The sequence below is a fragment of the Salmo trutta genome, chromosome 38 (genome assembly GCF_901001165.1).
Source record: "Salmo trutta chromosome 38, fSalTru1.1, whole genome shotgun sequence".
Taxonomy (NCBI): Eukaryota; Metazoa; Chordata; class Actinopteri; order Salmoniformes; family Salmonidae; genus Salmo; species Salmo trutta.
Genome location: NC_042994.1, coordinates 13,280,016 through 13,297,847, shown reverse-complemented (window position 1 = coordinate 13,297,847; position 17,832 = coordinate 13,280,016). Strand labels below are relative to the sequence as shown.

Sequence of the window (17,832 nt, the reverse complement as noted above, 5' to 3'; positions counted from 1 at the left end):
ACGTAGCCTAAGGTGTGGCCGTTCTGTAGTCTACTTTCTCACACAGGTAGACAAATACCCCTGTGTGTGAGCAGGGCATGCTAACGCACTAACATTTTATCCATAGTTGTAAATTCGAAAACAAAACAACAAAAGAACAATGTTTTAGTAATGTAGTTGACCAAAAATACGTTTGGGAAACAACGTTAATATTCATATTACTGTATGGACTCAAGTAAACCCAGCTTTGTTTTGTTCTGGCCAATTGCGTTTACATTCCAAATTGTGGAGAAGTGAAGGGTGGGGTCGGTTCGGGTCGGGTCGACAGCGCTATGGTAAGAGGGGCGGAGTCGCTGGTGTTAGGCTTTTTACTCATTGTTCTGAGTCTCATCCTACCGCAGTTGAGGTGAGGCAGAGAGGACAAAGTATATCGTTGGAAAAGTCTGTTTGTGGACCTGCGTAGACTTGGAATATTCGAAACAATTTCTTGTATTTTGACAGGTAAGAAAGATATGTGTTTATTGTCACATTCCCGTGTGTTGACAGTCTTCGGAGAGAGTAAATTCGTGTCAAGTCAGTAGAGTGGGATAGGATAGTCACAGTTTCTCCATTCCTGTGTTGCGCCTGTCTGTAAACTGTAAACACGAATCTCCAGCGTTCCATAAATGTTCTTCCCGGTCTGGATACAATGTAGACTATCTCTGACATTCTGTCTCCGTCAATTTTTGTATTTGTCTCTGAACCTGATGGCAGAATAGCGTAATGTTCCTTTCCTATTGTCAAGTGTCTAGTCACCACCCAAACGTGGTTAAAGTCGGACATTTAGTTATGGTGGGTGTATTCATTACGCCGATACCGTTTCAAAACGTCTCCTGTTACAAAACGTTATGCAACAGAAACCGTTTACTCCTTCCTGCCTGTTTAAGAGCAAATGTTGTTAGTTTGTCACCAAAAGGTTTTGTCAAACGCTGTTCCTGCCAAATAGATGTGGCAACAATTTTTTTGACAAACTATTATTGATCAACTTCTTGATATCATGCAAATTTCAATAGAATAGAGCTTATTAAAGATCAGTGATACTAACGAGCAGTGTGTGGTTTCCTTTATCCTTCAATAGAATAGAGCTGAAAGTCATTTGTGGTGTAACCGTGACAGTACACAGCAGAGAGTGAGAGACGATCAAAGTTCGTCTACCCCTCGTCCATTGTCAAATCCACTGCCCCCCTAGTCAGGGCCAAAGCTATGTCCTACAGAAGGCATTACACTTTTTAAATTTAACTATGCAAGTCAGTTAAGAACAAATTCTTATTTACAATGACGGCCAAACCCAGACGACGCTGGGCCAATTGTGTGCCGCCCTATGGGACTCCCAATCACGGCCGGGTGTGATACGGCCTGGATTTGAACCAGGGACTGTAGTGACACCTCTTTCACTTAGACCGCTGCGCCACCCTAGTATGTAATCTCTATTCAAGGGATCTGCTGGGGGCTTTGACAACACCAGTGAGTTGGGGGTGGGGCATGACATGAGTGCCCTGCATGGTTCATACATACATCATGGGTTAGGATGAATAATACTGATCAACAATGAGGCATTGATACCAAAATGTCCTTACAAGACCTTCACACCTACAGTACATTCTCTTTTAGGGCAGTTCAGATCCACAAGGGAACCAGTGCCAGTAATGTCCAGGTCTTTGTCCTAATTGGCACCCTATTCCCTATATAGTGCACTACTACTTTTGATCAAGGCCCATTGGACACAAACCAGGTGTTCAGGCTGATGACATTATCCATACCGGTGAACCTCTATTGCCTCATACTTCATCCTTGTCCAAAGGGAACCATATGCCATTAGTTACAGTAGCTTTACTACCCCACTCTATGCCAATGCGATAACGGAGCACAGATCCTCTCATTTTATTTCACAAGTAAATCCATTTTCAACATGCAACCGAAATAACATTATCTCGTTCGCTCATCTTACGGTTTAGTCTTTTCAAATACTCCCAAGACCAACTTTAATAATTGTCCAAGTCAAATTTGACATGGCACAGCGATTAGAGCTGGACAGATGTCTGTCAAAATGGAGAGCTCTCTCCTCTCACACCAGTCATGATCATGTCATTCCAATGACCAGAAACAAACAAGAACAATGGCATCAAAACAACCAAGTTTATTTTGGCATTCAACAGCGTACTGAATCTGGACCAGTGAGCCCAGCTGATGTTTTGAATGGATGTCAGGTTGAATTGAGTTTCACACATTCTCTACACCAGTGCATTCTCCTGGCCTGCCATGCTGCTGGTGCTGTGCCATGAGGTGCAGTCTGGGGGGGGGGGGGGGTTAGGCTGAGATTTTCAGCTGCAGCTGGGGTCATACTGGCGCTAATCCTTCCCCTTACTTAATTCCTTGATAATGTCCAGCAAGGGGATTACTGACGATTCAACCAACTCCGTATATCTCATCTTTCTTTTCCTTCCTTTCTTTTTTTCATCATGCTGTCTTGTTACTTGTGTCTCTAACTTGGTTCCACGTTTGCCACTTCTCAAATGTGACCCTTCCCTGCCTAATTCTCCTCCCTCTTCTTGACTTCAGTCTCTCTCCTCACCCCATGCCCTCCCTCCCTGGTGGCGCCTGAGCACGACAGAGAGCTCCGTTACGCCACAGAACCTAATCAGACCATGCGTGGGACCAGGCCTCAGTGCCAATGTGTGTATCTAGGTTGAGCGTGTTTGCGTGCATGTGTAGGCTACATACGGGGGATGGAAGATTGGGATTTTTTTCTGGTCAGCCATGATATGGACTCGTCTTTTATCTGGGGTTAAAGAGGAGGTGGGACGATAGCGGCCTAATCTCCTAAGGGTTAAATCAACCGGACAGGGACTTAAGATAAGTTCTCAGACAATGCTGTTATCAACCCAAAGCAGATTTACTCTGACTTCTACCCTCCCCTTTGCCACAATTATTTTTATTATTGGCATAGAACAAAAATCACTATCTTTTGATATGTTATCCCCAGACTAAGGCGACTTCCATATTGGACGGCTGTTGCAAATGTCAAGGACATTACACAAGGGCGGAGCAGAAGATATGAAGTAGTAAAGCCTATCGACGCAAAACAGCAGGTAGGTCTGACACCTGAGCTTCTAACTTTGAGAATGCTATGATTTAAGCGAGCAATAGAGGCCCAAAGCGTCTTGGAACCCAGTCATCAGTGGAGTGGCAGCAGTGGCACGACATGAAAGAATCCATCCAGGCTGGCATCGCCCGGGCGACCAACACAGCTGTGCTCCCATTACCATCACGAATATGAGTTATTCACTCAATACAGTTTTTTCTTGGGAGGCCTAACAACCGTTTTTCCCCGTCACTTGGTGCTCTGGAAGTCTGGTACTACTCTGCCAACTGTATTATTTTCAAATCGGCTCCTATCAGACAGCTCTTCATAAACCACCAGGCCACATCTGCTGACAGCATGCTGGAAATAGCTGCATCCATTACAGTCTGTTTCTTTTATGAATATATTACCTTTGATAATTATTTAATTACTGACATAGTTTCACAAGAAGGGAGGGACTGCAGTGGACTGGATTCCTGAATCCATGGGTGACTTAAATACAGGTCTTACAGTTGGGCTGGTTCGTTTAGCCTACACTGAGCAGTGCTTCTCACTAAGTTGACTTGGATGATTACTCCTAGTCATTGCTGTGGTGTCCCTCTTCACCCTGCTCTCTCATCTCCCACTTCCTACTCATCCGTTTAATTGCACTCCAACGAGCGGGAGAGGAGAAGGGAGGAGTGCGGGTGTGGTGGAAAAGCAAAGCTAGCGACTGGGAATTCTTCACCGTCGAGACGCTGTATCAGAAGAGAATCATCAGCCTCATCTAGAAGAGTGACTATAATTCACACACAGATATGAAGTGTCTGTTACGATGATTGATGCGCAATGTGTAGGTGACCTTTATGGAAGCAACGCCTCACAATAACCTCACTACATCAAGGAAAGAAAGAAAACGTTATTTGCAATTATTCGTCCGTGCTTCAGTCCCCTGTCATCTTTTATATTGGTCACGGGTTTACATGAAGAACATTTTTAAAAGTGTAAGCCTAAACACTGCAGGTAAATGCAACTGTTCCGGCTTCCCCTCCAAAGATGTCTGGTACAGGCTTAGTCAGACTAACTTCTTCTGGGGTGTGTGTGGTGTTCTTTAGCGTCCCCTCAAACTGAATCCTCCCCGCTCTCCCTAGCCTCCCTTCCGCCTCTGATCTTTCTGAAATATTCATAATCTGTCGTGTCGCCTCAATGCTCACCAGTACAGCCATGCATATACCCAGTATCCACGCTGCAGCAGGCGACGCCTCCCCGCTAACCCTAACGGAGGGCTTTAGATGGAACCAAGCGAACCTCGCTGTCCAAACGACGACGGACATCCAATCTAGTTGTTCTAATAGAAAACTCTTGTATAGTCCTCTCAAGAACTGAGAAACTGAGCTCACTATAAAATACTTATTTCCATTCGCTCCCATTGACGTCCTCCCATTCACCCTAGATATTGTGACACAAGCCTCCTTGTCCATTCTACCTCCATACAGAGTAATTGTGGACAGCAGCCCAGCATGTTACATCAGAGTTCATGCAGCATCGTCCTTCCTTGCAGTGGCAACACAGCCTCCTGTTACTCTCTAACAAGGGTATTCAACTCTTACTCTACAAGAGCTGGAGCCTGCTGGTTTTCTGTTCTACCTGATAATAAATTGTGCACACCTGGTGTCCCAGGTCTAAATCAGTCCTTGATTAGAGGGGAACGATGGCGGGTGGGGGGGAAGCAGTGGAACTGGCTTCGGGTCAAGAGTTGAGTTTGAGGGCTCTATAACAATGGAGATGGGGAAACAAGGCAAGCTCAGCTCTTCAGATACCACAATGGCGGCTCAGCCTTCTTCCATAGACCACATAGCCTTCCATAGACCCTCACACTGTCATTGTTACATCAGAGAAGCCACGCAGACATGAAGGCCTAGTTCTACTGCTACACACTTTCCTCCTTCCCTTCTCTGTGTAATCTGATCCAACTCTGCACTTCCACACCTCGGAGACAACACTGACCTCCTATAATTCATAGTGCGAGGAGCGTACAGGGAGTAAACATGAATTACCCAACTAGCTCGTCCCAGTCTGCGCCAGCTGTATGCCCTCTGGTCTGGTGTAATACGCTTTCGACACATCTACTGACAGATCGAAGCCTAATTAGGATGATTAAATAATCAGTTACTGGTTAGACATTATTGTGTTACACTGTCTAATAGAACCTACGTTGACTTGGTGAATGACTTGCAAGTCATCGTTTATTTGCTAGCTGTTTTTTCCAGGCTAGCTGTTTTTTCCAGGCTATGTCAACACCGTAATAACATTAGCTAAGGCATTGCATTTCTCCTGACGAATCACTGCTAATGGCACCATGTAGCTGCTGTAATGTAAAACCATGCTGTTACTGTCTTGGGACTGGTCACCGTTTTTATAATGCTGTCACTGTATTTAGCTAGGGTGGTAATGAAGCATTTCATCAAGTCCAGTAAGCCAAACTCTAAAACTCAGACTAGGCCTAATCCTCAATTTTAAAGTCCGAGAGGCTTCATGCTTTGACTCTTGAAAGCATATTATAAACAGACGTAAAATGTATTTGACATGCAGGTTCTCTTAGACATGGATTTTCATAGAATCCGATATCGTCCCCTCTTTCAAGTTGGAGAATGTGTGCTGGCGCTCTGGTTCACATGTGATCCTGCCAGCAGGGCCCTGCTTTGTGTACTTAAGCCTTTCAATGTGCCTGACTGTAGTGGGGGTTTGGTATGCTAGTGGAGCCGAGAGGGGAGTTCCATCGACTGGCTGTTATCAGTGGACTGATAAATGGACTAAGAAAGTAGCTGGAACAGCTCGTAGGGCTGGAGCAGCTCGCAGGAGCCTATGAGTTGATTTAAAAAAAATATATTTCACCTTTATTTAACCAGGTAGGCCAGTTGAGAATAAGTTCTCATTTACAACTGCGACCTGGCCAAGATAAAGCAAAGCAGTGCGACAAAAACAGTTAAACAAAGTTAAACGTACAGTCAATAACACAATAGAAAAATCTATGTACAGTGTGTGCAAATGTAGAAGATTAGGGAGGTAAGGCAATAAATAGGCCATAGAGATGGGTGGTGAGATAGGTGGGCTATTTACAGATTGGCTGTGTACAGGTACAGTGATCGGTATGTTGCTCTGACAGCTGATGCTTAGTTGGAGAGGGAGATGTGTCTCCAGCCTCAGTGATTTTTATTTGTTTGTTTTTTTGCAATTCGTTCCAGTCATTGGCAGCAGAGAACTGGAAGTAACGGCGGCCAAAGGGGGAATTGGCTTTGGGTATGACCAGTGAAATATACCTGCTGGAGCGCGTGCTACAGGGGGGGTGTTGCTATGGTGACCAGTGAGCTGAGATAAGGCGGTGCTTTACCTAGCAAAGACTTATAGTTGACCTGGATCCAGTGGGTTTGGCGACGAATATGTAGCGAGGGCCAGCCAACGAGAGCGTACAGTTTGCAGTGGTGGGTAGTATATGGGGCTTTGGTGACAGAACAGATGGCACTGTGATAGACTACATCCAGTTTGCTGAGTAGAGTGTTGGAGGATATTTTGTAAATGACATCGCCAAAGTCAAGGATCGGTAGGATAGTCAGTTTTACGAGGGTATGTCTGGCAGCATGAGTGAAGGAGGCTTTGTTGTGAAATGGGAAGCCAATTCTAGATTTAATTTTGGATTGGAGATGCTTAATGTGAGTCGAGTTTAGTCTAACCAGACACCTTGGTATTTGTAGTTGTCCACAAATTCTAAGTCAGAACCGTCCAGAGTAGTGATGCTAGTCGGGCGGGCGGGTGCGGGCAGCAATCGGTTGTAGAGCATGCACTTAGTTTTACTAGCATTTAAAAGCAGTTGGAGGCCACGGAAGGAGTGTTGTAAGGCATTGAAGATCGTCTGGAGGTTAGTTAACACAGTGTCCAAAGAAGGGCCAGATGTATACAGAATGGTGTCGTCTGCGTAGAGGTGGATCAGAGAGTCACCAGCAGCAAGAGCGACATCATGGATATATACAGACGAGTCGGCCCGAGAATTGAACCCTGTGGCACCCCCATAGAGACTGCCAGAGGTCCGGACAACAGGCTCTCAAGATTTGACACACTGAACTCTATCTGAGAAGTAGTTGGTGAACCAGGCGAGGCAGTCATTTGAGAAACCAAGGCTATTGAGTCTGCCGATAAGAATGTTGTGATTGACAGAGTCAAGCCTTGGCCAGGTCGATGAAGACAGCTGCACAGTACTGTTTTTTATCGATGGCGGTTATGATATAGTTTAGGACCGTGAGTGTGGCTGAGGTGCACCCATGACCAGCTTGGAAACCAGATTGCATAGTGGAGAAGGTACGGTGGGATTCGAAATGGTCGGTGATCTGATTGTTAACTTGGCTTTCAAAGATTTTAGAAAGGCAGGGCAGGATGGATATAGGTCTATAACAGTTTGGGTCTAGAGTGTCTCCCCCTTTGAATAGAGGGGTGAGACTGTGGCAGCTTTCCAATCTTTGGGGATCTCAGACGAAATGAGAGGTTGAACAGGTTAGTAATAGGGGTTGCATCATTTTAGAGAGGGTCCATTGTCTAGCCCAGCTGATTGTAGGGATCCAGATTTCGGGCAAGTTGCTGCAGGGGGTGCAGAGCTGTTGGCCGGGATAGGGGTAGCCAGGTGTTAAAGCGTGGCCAGCCGTAGAAAAATGCTTATTGAAATGATCGATTATCGTAGATGAGTGAACCCTCTGGACAGGATGCTAGTCTATCGCAGGGCCTTACCTCCAATCTATCTCCTTAGTGCCGAGTGCAAAGCAGAGACTCATCAGGTTCCATGTTTACAGTCTTTGGTAACACTTGGCCGGGGATCGAACTCACAACCTGGACTCTAACCTCAAATCAAATCCTATTTGTCACATGCGCCAAATACAGCAGGTGTAGACCTTACCGTGAAATGCTTAATTACAAGCCCCTTAACTCAATTTTCTTAACTGCATTGTTGGTTAAGAAAATATTAACTAAATAAACTAAGGTAAAAAAATAACAATGAGGCTTTGACTTGATAAAATAAGAAATGAGGCTGTATACAGGGGGTACTGGTACCAAGTAATGTGCAGGGGTACAGGTTAGTCGAGGTAATTTGTACATGACTTTGTAGATAATAAACAGCGAGTAGCAGCAGTGTAAAAACAAAAAGGGGGAGGGTGGTGTTAATGCAAATAGTTTGGGTGGCCATTTGATTGTTCAGCAGTCGTATCGCTTGGGAGTAGAAACTGTTAAGGAGCCTTTTGGACCTAGACTTGGTGTTCTGGTACCGCTTGCCGTGCTGTAGCAGAGAGAACAGTCTATGACATGGGTGACTGGAGTCTTTGACACATTTTTTGGCCTTCCTCTGACACTGCCTTGTATATGGGTCCTGGATGGCAGGAAGCTTGGTCCCAGTGATGTACTGGGCCATACGCACTACCCTCTGTAGTGCCTTGCGGTCGGATGCCAAACAGTTGCTATACCAGGCACTGATGCAACCGGCCAGGGTGCTCTCGAGGGTGCAGCTGTGTAACTTTTTGAGGATGTGGGGACCCATGCCAAATCTTTGGCATGGGAGGGAAACAGTGTTGTCGTGTCCTCATCACGACTGTCTTAGTGTGTTTGGACCATGACAGTTTGTTGGTGATGTGGACACCAAGGAACTTGATCAATGTGAATGGGGGTGTGTTCGGCCCTTCTTTTCCTGTAGTCCATGACCATCTCCTTTGTCTTGCTCTAGGTTGAGGGCCACTGAAGTTGGTATAAATGGAGTGTAGCCTACGCTCAAGTGGGGAGCATTCACCTTCTAAGTAGTTTCCTGCACCTTCAATTTTGACTAATAACTGTAACTAAATATTGGCCCAACCTAGTTTTTGATGTGGTATCTACATGGGAAACAATTATCTCTGTGTAGCAAATGTTGTGTAGTCTATCCCTCTGACTGGGAAAACAACAATCCAGACCCCCGGTGCTGCTGAGTCATAGCCTGGTCCGACCGTGGAATAACCACAACTTCCTGTACCCCACACAGTCGATCGATTTAGCATCACGCTCCACACCACTGCACATCCTCCCGTATAGATTTTTACACTCCACAGTTGGCCAATTAACCCCTATTTCTTCCAGTAGTCCCACAGTGGACAAAGTGAAGGGTGAGTGGGAGAGTGTGAATAAGAGGTGGTGGTTTAAGCTTTCTCTCAGCAGGCTAGCTAGACCAAAACCACCTACCAGACACACACAGGGGGCACACAGCTGTGTGTGAACTGTGTCAAGGGAGCACTTACTGACCATGGCCTCTTAGCAGCGGGGCTGCAAATCCATTTAGAGAATTGGCAGGAATGTGTGTTTTTTTTGGGGGGGGGGTTACATTTTTCCCCCGGTCTTTTACAAAATGTTCCATCCCGAGAATAAATCGCTTTTCTCCTGGGTAACCCGGTATTTCTCAGCAACTCCAAGCAGCTATGACTCAGCAGGACCAAGCTCGTCTCTGTCCTGACACCCCAATGGCAGAACCAGCCACCCTCTGAAGCTAGGACAGCAGAGTCCCTGCCCATCTTTTCCGAAAGCACCTGAAACCCTAACTCTTCAAAGAGTATTTTAAATAATCACCATCCTCGCCATACCCCACCCCCTTACTAGCTGGCTTTGCTGATAGCTACTTTATTGAGGGAAGGTGTACTCACTATGCCTGTTGTCCCACCTAGCCATCTTAAGATTAATGCGCTAACTGTAAGTCGCTCTATATAAGAGTGTCTTCTAAATAACATGTATTTTCTACCAAAACCGGAAGTGTCATAAATATGTTAGGATTTGATCAGAGCTGTGATCGGCATGACAATTCAAGCCTGATGACACCTTAGCCAGGTGAGCCCTACATTAAAGACATTTTATTAGCACACGCCCCAAAAAAAGCCCAAATGATTGTGCCATTATCCAATAGGCTACTGCACATGACGCACGGCAGAAAAAGATCCAAGCCCATAGTTGTATGCCCTCTTCAGTAAATACATTTTAAACAAGCTCCAGTACTCTTTTTAACTGTGGGCTGTATTATTGTGTTGCATGGACTGGAATTACGCACTTTGTTCAAACCATGACGCTGGGAGAGAACACGTGATGCTGGTGTAGGACATGCAGCCTGCAAAGTTACATTTGTTAGTTAGATTTTAATTTTGAAATATAATATGGCCTATTTTACATTTGTATAATTAGTAGGCTGACTCATTAGCCTACCTTTTCATAATATTTCCCCTAATGTTGTACGACGTCGGTAATGCGTATTACCTCTCCTGTTGCTTCATTTCTTCCTTGCTCTCATCAGTTCAATAAAATGTTTCGTTGGCCTTCATTGTAATGATATACGAGAATAAGATGCAGACGGATTTCGCTTCTCTTCACCGAGAGTGAATGGTTATGGGTCTGAATAAATAACTGCTATAGTCTATTGCCACTGCATTTAACATTCAGCAAACGAGCAAGCTTGCATCCCTCTTAGTCCACAAATATAATACGTTCTAGTCTAGCTTTTCCCGGGACTCCACAAGAGTTAGAGGCCAGCGGAGGGCCGGTGAGTATTGCGCAAGACTGAAGACCTACATTGTGAATTGCGCTCCATATGAGATGCGCTTTCTGTCACTGGCCTGAGTGTTGATTGATCATGCAGAGAAGTCTGTAGAGAAGACCGATTTTAGACATGACATTATATTATTATTATTATTATTTATCCCGGGAAACAGGAGTAGGTTTGGACGGAAAATCTCTTAATCTCGCTAACCCAGTTTCCCTAGTGTGTATGTGTTGATGTGTGGGCATTGGTGGGGAGAGGCAGGTCCGCTTTATACACAGATAGTGAACGCAGCTTTACAGATGTGTGGTAATGGGACTTAATCTGCTTGATCTGTACCACCCCCACCCACCTCTGTCACAACTGTCTTTTTTGTCTCTTGATCTCTCTGTCTCTTATGGCTGTCTCTGGAACAAGTCTACCTCTGGCTTAACAGCACATGTGGCCAGGATCAAGAAAACAAACCTGTCTACAAGACCAGGAATAAATTCTGCACATTGTATTACTGCTCTCAAATGTAGATGTATGGCTTTAGAGATCCACAATGTTTAGACTGTGAAGGTCTATGATGCCTCTTGCCACACATCCACCACTATTTGTTTCCCCATCAGGCTTTTGACACGGATTGAAGCCTTTTTATCTCCTTTTATCTCCGGGTTCTTCCACTCCGTCATTTATCCTCTTCATTCCTTTTGGGGTGGAGCTTAGGCTAGCCTGGTTTAGTCAACTTATCTTGGTAAACCAGGTCCGCTGGATCTCTTTTGAGTGTGTCAAGGCTTAAGCTAATAGCCATTTTTGATTCAAGTCGGTGTATAAATGGATAGGGTTGTAAAGAGATGTTGCTATGGTTTATACTCCCCAGCGAATGGGTGTGTTTTTTGCCAGATAGGAGCCAAAGAGAGACAGTGCACAGTGCCACAACTTGCCAGGGTTATGAGGACACTCCCCAGTCTGACATGCCTGTGAGTGGAGGCTGGAGATGATGAGCAGTATTCACACCATCTGTGGAACCTAGTTAATCATCCACTGACACAGCGTCTGTGTGAGCCCGTTTAGTCAGGAAGGGATGGTTTGGATGTATGACAATAGTTAAGACTTATTTGTCTGAGAGGAGGTGATGGTGTTTGTTTGCCGTACAAGATGAGATGGTTAGAGAGAGAGGGGGAAACAGCGTTTTCAGCTTAGGACTATTTTGGTTGATGTTCGCAGTGGGAAAGTGTGTGTCGAAAGAGGCTAAATGTATGGGGCTAGTGTGGAATGTCAATCCAGGAATCAAGCGATTGGCGCCAAACCACATTCATCTGTCTTTCACTCTCGTCCACTGGGCGCACTCTGACAGTCAGACATTCCTGCCCTCATTGTGTTGTGCTTCCTGGAAGGCCTGACCATCAGTCCAGAATGCTGTAGGGTAAAGCTTCCCCTAGGTATATCTAGGATCAGATTCCCCTCCCCCAATCCTAACCTTAACCATTAGTGGGGGAAATGCAAAACTGACCCAAGATCAGAATCCTCCAAACTATCCCAGTAGCTCAGGAAGAACAATAGTGGGGTTCAAATCAAAGTTTATTTGTCAGGTGAGCCGAATACAACAGGTGTAGACCTTACAGTGAAATGCTTACTTACAGGCTCTAACCAATAGTGCAAAAAAGCTATTAGGTGAACAATAGGTAAGTAAAGAAATAAAAACAACAGTAAAAAGACAGTGAAAAACAGTAGCGAGGCTATACAGTGAGGGAAAAAAGTATTTGATCCCCTGCTGATTTTGTACGTTTGCCCACTGACAAAGAAATGATCAGTCTATAATTTTAATGGTAGGTTTATTTGAACAGTGAGAGGCAGAATAACAACAAAAGAATCCAGAAAAACGCATGTCAAAAATTGTATAAATTGATTTGCATTTTAATGAGGGAAGTAAGTATTTGACCCCTCTGCAAAACATGACTTAGTACTTGGTGGCAAAACCCTTGTTGGCAATCACAGAGGTCAGACGTTGGTGGTGGGTGGCAGGACACAATGCAGATAGTCCGGTTAGCCAATGTGCAAGAGCACACATACATACAGTCGTGGCCAAAGGTTTTGAAAATGACAAAAATATACATTTTCCCAAAGTCTGCTGCCTCAGTTTGTATGATGGCAATTTGCATATACTCTAGAATGTTATGAAGAGTGATCAGATGAATTGCAATTAATTGCAAAGTCCCTCTTTGCCATGCAAATGAACTGAATCCCCCCAAAACATTTCCACTGCATTTCATCCCTGCCACAAAAGGACCAGCTGACATCATGTCAGTGTTTCTCTCGTTAACACAGGTGTGAGTGTTGACGAGGACAAGGCTGGAGATCACTCTGCCATGCTGATTGAGTTCGAATAACAGACTGGAAGCTTCAAAAGAAGGGTGGTGCTTGGAATCATTGTTCTTCCTCTGTCAAACATGGTTACCTGCAAGAAAACACGTGCCGTCATCATTGCTTTGCACAAAAAGGGCTTCACAGGCAAGGATATTGCTGCCAGTAAGATTGCACCTAAGTCAACCATTTATCGGATCATCAAGAACTTCAAGGAGAGCGGTTCAATTGTTGTGAAGAAGGCTTTAGGGTGCCCAAGAAAGTCCAGCAAGCGCCAGGACCGTCTCCTAAAGTTGATTCAGCTGCGGGATCGGGGCACCACCAGTACTGAGCTTGCTCAGGAATGGCAGCAGGCAGGTGTGAGTGCATCTGCATGCACAGTGAGGCGAAGACTTTTGGAGGATGGCCTGGTGTCAAGAAGGGCAGCAAAGAAGCCACTTCTCTCCAGGAGAAACATCAGGGACAGACTGATATTCTGCAAAAGGTACAGGGATTGGACTGCTGAGGACTGGGGTAAAGTCATTTTCTCTGATGAATCCCCTTTCCGATTGTTTGGGACATCCGGAAAAAAGCTTGTCCGGAGAAGATGAGGTGAGTGCTACCATCAGTCCTGTGTCATGCCAACAGTAAAGCATCCTGAGACCATTCATGTGTGGGGTTGCTTCTCAGCCAAGGGAGTGGGCTCACTCACAATTTTGCCTAAGAATACAGACAGGAATAAAGAATGGTTCCAACACATCCTTCAAGAGCAACTTCTCCCAACCATCCAGGAACAGTTTGGTGATGAACAATGCCTTTTCCAGCATAATGGAGCACCTTGCCATAAGGCAAAAGTCATGACTAAGTGGCTTGGGGGAACATAACATCGATATTTTGGATCCATGGCCAGGAAACTCCCCCGACCTTAAGAACTTGTGGTCAATCCTCAAGAGGCGGGTGGACAAACAAAAACCCACAAATTCTGGCCAACTCCAAGCATTGATTATGCAAGAATGGGCTGCCATCAGTCAGGATGTGGCCCAAAAGTTAATTGACAGCATGCCAGGGCAGATTGCAGAGTTTTTGAAACAGAAGGGTCAACACTGCAAATATTGACTCTTTGCATCAACTTCATGTAATTGTCAATAAAAGCCTTTGACACTTATGAAATGCTTGTAATTATACTTCAGTATTCCATAGTAACATCTGACAAAAATATCTAAAGACACTGAAGCAGCAAACTTTGAAAATTCATGTATCATTCTCAAAATTTTGGCCACGACTCTGTGTATGTTATATATATATATATATATATGTGTGTGTGTGTATATATATATATATATATATATATATATATATGTGTGTGTGTGTGTATATATATATATATATATATATATGTGTGTGTATATATATATATATATATGTGTGTGTATATGTGTATATGTGTAATAATGACAATTACAACAATACTCAATGAACACTTATTTTAACTTAATATAATACATAAACAATCTATTTAGTCTCAAATAAATAATGAAACATGCGCAATTTGGTTTAAATAATGCAAAAACACAGTGTTAGAGAAGAAAGTAAAAGTGCAATATGTGCCATGTAAAAAAGCTAACGTTTAAGTTCCTTGCTCAGAACATGAGAACATATGAAAGCTGGCGGTTCAATAGTCCCAGTTAAGAGGTCTTAGGTTGTAGTTATTATAGGAATTAATTATTATCCGGAAACTATCATTTCGAAAACAAGACGTTTATTCTTTCAGTGAAATACAGAACTGTTCCATATTTTATCAAACAGGTGGCAAACCTAAGTCTAAATATTTCTGTTCCATTGCACAACCTTCAATGTTATAATTATGTAAAATTCTGGCAAATTAATTCGCAACGAGCCAGGCGGCCCTAACTGTTGCATATACCCTGACTCTGCGTGCAATGAACGCAAGAGAAGTGACACAATTTTCCTAGTTGATATTGCCTGCTAACATGAATTTATTTTAACTAAATATGCAGGTTTTTCAAAAATATACTTCTGTGTATTGATTTTAAGAAAGGCATTGATGTTTATGGTTAGGTACATTCGTGCAACAATTGTGCTTTTTTCACGAATGCGCTTTTGTTAAATCATCCCCCGTTTGGCAAAGTAGGCTGTGATTCGATGATAAATTAACAGGCACTGCAATGATTGTATGCAACGCAGGACAAGCTAGTTAACCTAGCAATATCATCGATTATGTGAAAATTGATTTGTTTTTTACAAGACAAGTTTAATGCTAGCAAGCAACTTACCTTGGCTCCTTGCTGCACTTGCGTAACAGGTGGTCAGCCTGCTATGCAGTTTCATCATGAAATGCAATGTAATCGACGTCCAAAAATGCAGATTACCGACTGTTATGAAAACTTGAAATCGGCCCTGCCGATTTTTCGGTCAACCTCTAGTCAGGATGCTCTCGATGTTGCAGCTGTAGAACCTTTTGAGGATCTCCGGACCATGCCAAATCTTATTCGTTTCTTGAGGGGGAATAGGCTATGTCGTGCCCTCTTCATGACTGTCTTGGTGTGTTTGGACCATTCTAGTTTGTTGGTGATGTGGACACCAAGGAACTTGAAGCTCTCAACCTGCTCCACTACAGCGCTGTCGACGAGAATGGGGGCATGCTCGGTCCTCCTTTTCTTGTAGTCCACAATCATCTCCTTAGTCTTGGTTATGTTGCGGGATAGGTTGTTATTCTGGCACCACCCGGCCAGGTCTCTGACCTCCTCCCTATAGGCTGTCTCGTCGTTGTTGGTGATCAAGCCTACCACTGTTGTGTCGTCTGCAAACTTAATGATGGTGTTGGAGTCTTGCCTGGCCATGCAGTCGTGGGTGAACAGGGAGTACAGGAGGGGACTGAGCACGCACCCCTGGGGGGCTCCAGTGTTGAGGATCAGCGTGGCAGATGTGTTGCTACCTACCCTCACCACCTGGGGGCGGCCCGTCAGGAAGTCCAGGATCCAGTTGCAGAGGGAGGTGTTTAGTCCCAGGATCCTTAGTTTAGTGATGAGCTTTGAGGGTATTATGGTGTTGAACGCTGAGCTGTAGTCAATGAATAGCATTCTCACATAAGTGTTCCTTTTGTCCAGGTGGGAAAGGGCAGTGTGGAGTGCAATAGAGATTGCATCATCTGTGGATCTGTTTGGGCGGTATGCAAATTGGAGTGGGTCTAGGGTTTCTGGGATAATGGTGTTGATGGGAGCCATTACCAGCCTTCCAAAGCACTTCATGGCTACGGACGTGAGTGCTACGGGTCTGTAGTCATTTAGGCAGGTTGCCTTTGTGTACCTTGGGCACAGGGACTATGGTGGTCTGCTTGAAACATGTTGGAATTACAGACTCAATCAGGGACATGTTGAAAATGTCAGTGAAGACACCTGCCAGTTGGGCAGGGCCAGGGGTGGGCAGGGCCAGGGCAGGGCTTTGGAAAAGAAAAGTATAGCTCCTAGTACAGTGGTGAATAATAATGGATCAAGGTACAGTAGGAGGGAGTGAGTCCATCAGTCATTAATCTAACCACACTACTTAGAATGCAGGGTGGAGGAGCAAAGTCCACTCCGATGTACACACCATGCAATCCAACAGCAGTTCCTGGTCACTACCCACGATGTAGCAGTGTTCATTGGCAGGTATACACAGTGTCGTTCTGTCCGCAGCCAACATATTGCAATACTACTACTACTTTTAACTTGTGGTCAACACAGCTCAAGGAATCTGTACTTTTCATTTCCAGTTGATTCCTAATGGGGGATTTGGTGAAGGAGCAATAAGTTCTAGGTCTGTTGATGTTTTACCAGCACCCAGAACACTGTAGAAACACACTCAACATGCCTCTCTCTCTCTCTCTCTCCTATCTGTTCTTCTCTATCATATCATAACTTTATCACTATAGCCATCTACAGTCTGGTACAGTCAGGGTCAAGGCTGCCGAGGCTGTTTGCACAGTGTTACAAAAAAAAAACACGTGAGAGAATAAGATTGATTGGACAACCAGGAAGAGTTGATAGACTAGATAGTCAACAGTATAGTGTGTGTGAGTGAGTGAAGTCTTTGTTACTAAGGCGATGTGGGGTGTGTCGCAACAATTAAATCGGAACTCGTCTGAACCCACTGCCTTGCCCAGGAAAACAGACGGCACAAACACAGATTCACACAAAAAAATCTATCTATCTTTGCTAGACTGAAAAATAATATCATGGCAAAATTCTATGTCATCTAATTCATTATTATCTAATGGTAATTGGCACAGTTGAAAAGACAAGACACTCCCAAGCTTGGGAAAAGGAGAAATGGGTGCCACACCTCTATTTAAACACAGAGCGAGAGAGAAATGGGGAGTAGGAGAGGTGGGAGACATGTTCTGTCCATGATGAGTAAGCTTGTATCTGTAAACGTGTAGCGGCAAGCTCAGACAGACATGCCTCTTGGCCAACGCCCCGTTCACTGTGAACCCCCATAGGTCAGGTAGCTTCCTGACTGGGCTGTGACTCGACTGTTTTCAATGGAGCTCAGATGGGCACACGTACCTCCTTAAGGGCCTAGAGTGAGACCGATGCATACTGCACACACACACACACACTGACACTCCCATGGCAACATGGTGACTTGCCTGTGACTCAGTCTGTTGTTCCAAATGCTAGTGAGATAAGTATGCATGAGGGCTCTCTGGGTGGAGGGTCTAGAATAACACGCGCACACAAACCAATCTAATTTCTCTCTGAACCCTGGGGAAAACGCAGGAAGGTCATTAGTGAGAAATACACCATTTATACGGGCATCTCCACTACACTCCTGGTCTCTGTGG

General features: G+C 44.6%; 1 protein-coding gene across 2 annotated transcripts in view; it reads left to right on the top strand.

The window, feature by feature from the left end:
* The first annotated feature begins 326 nt into the window (after positions 1–326).
* LOC115177790 (junction plakoglobin) overlaps positions 327–17,832 on the top strand; it is a 30,000-nt gene continuing 12,494 nt past the window's right edge. The window contains exons 1-2 of one of the 2 annotated variants that reach the window (XM_029738752.1): positions 327–480; positions 3,002–3,107. The gene's annotated coding sequence lies outside the window, so the exon portion shown is untranslated. The remainder of the gene's footprint in view (positions 481–3,001; positions 3,108–17,832) is intronic. The other variant, XM_029738751.1, reaches the window with a different exon arrangement.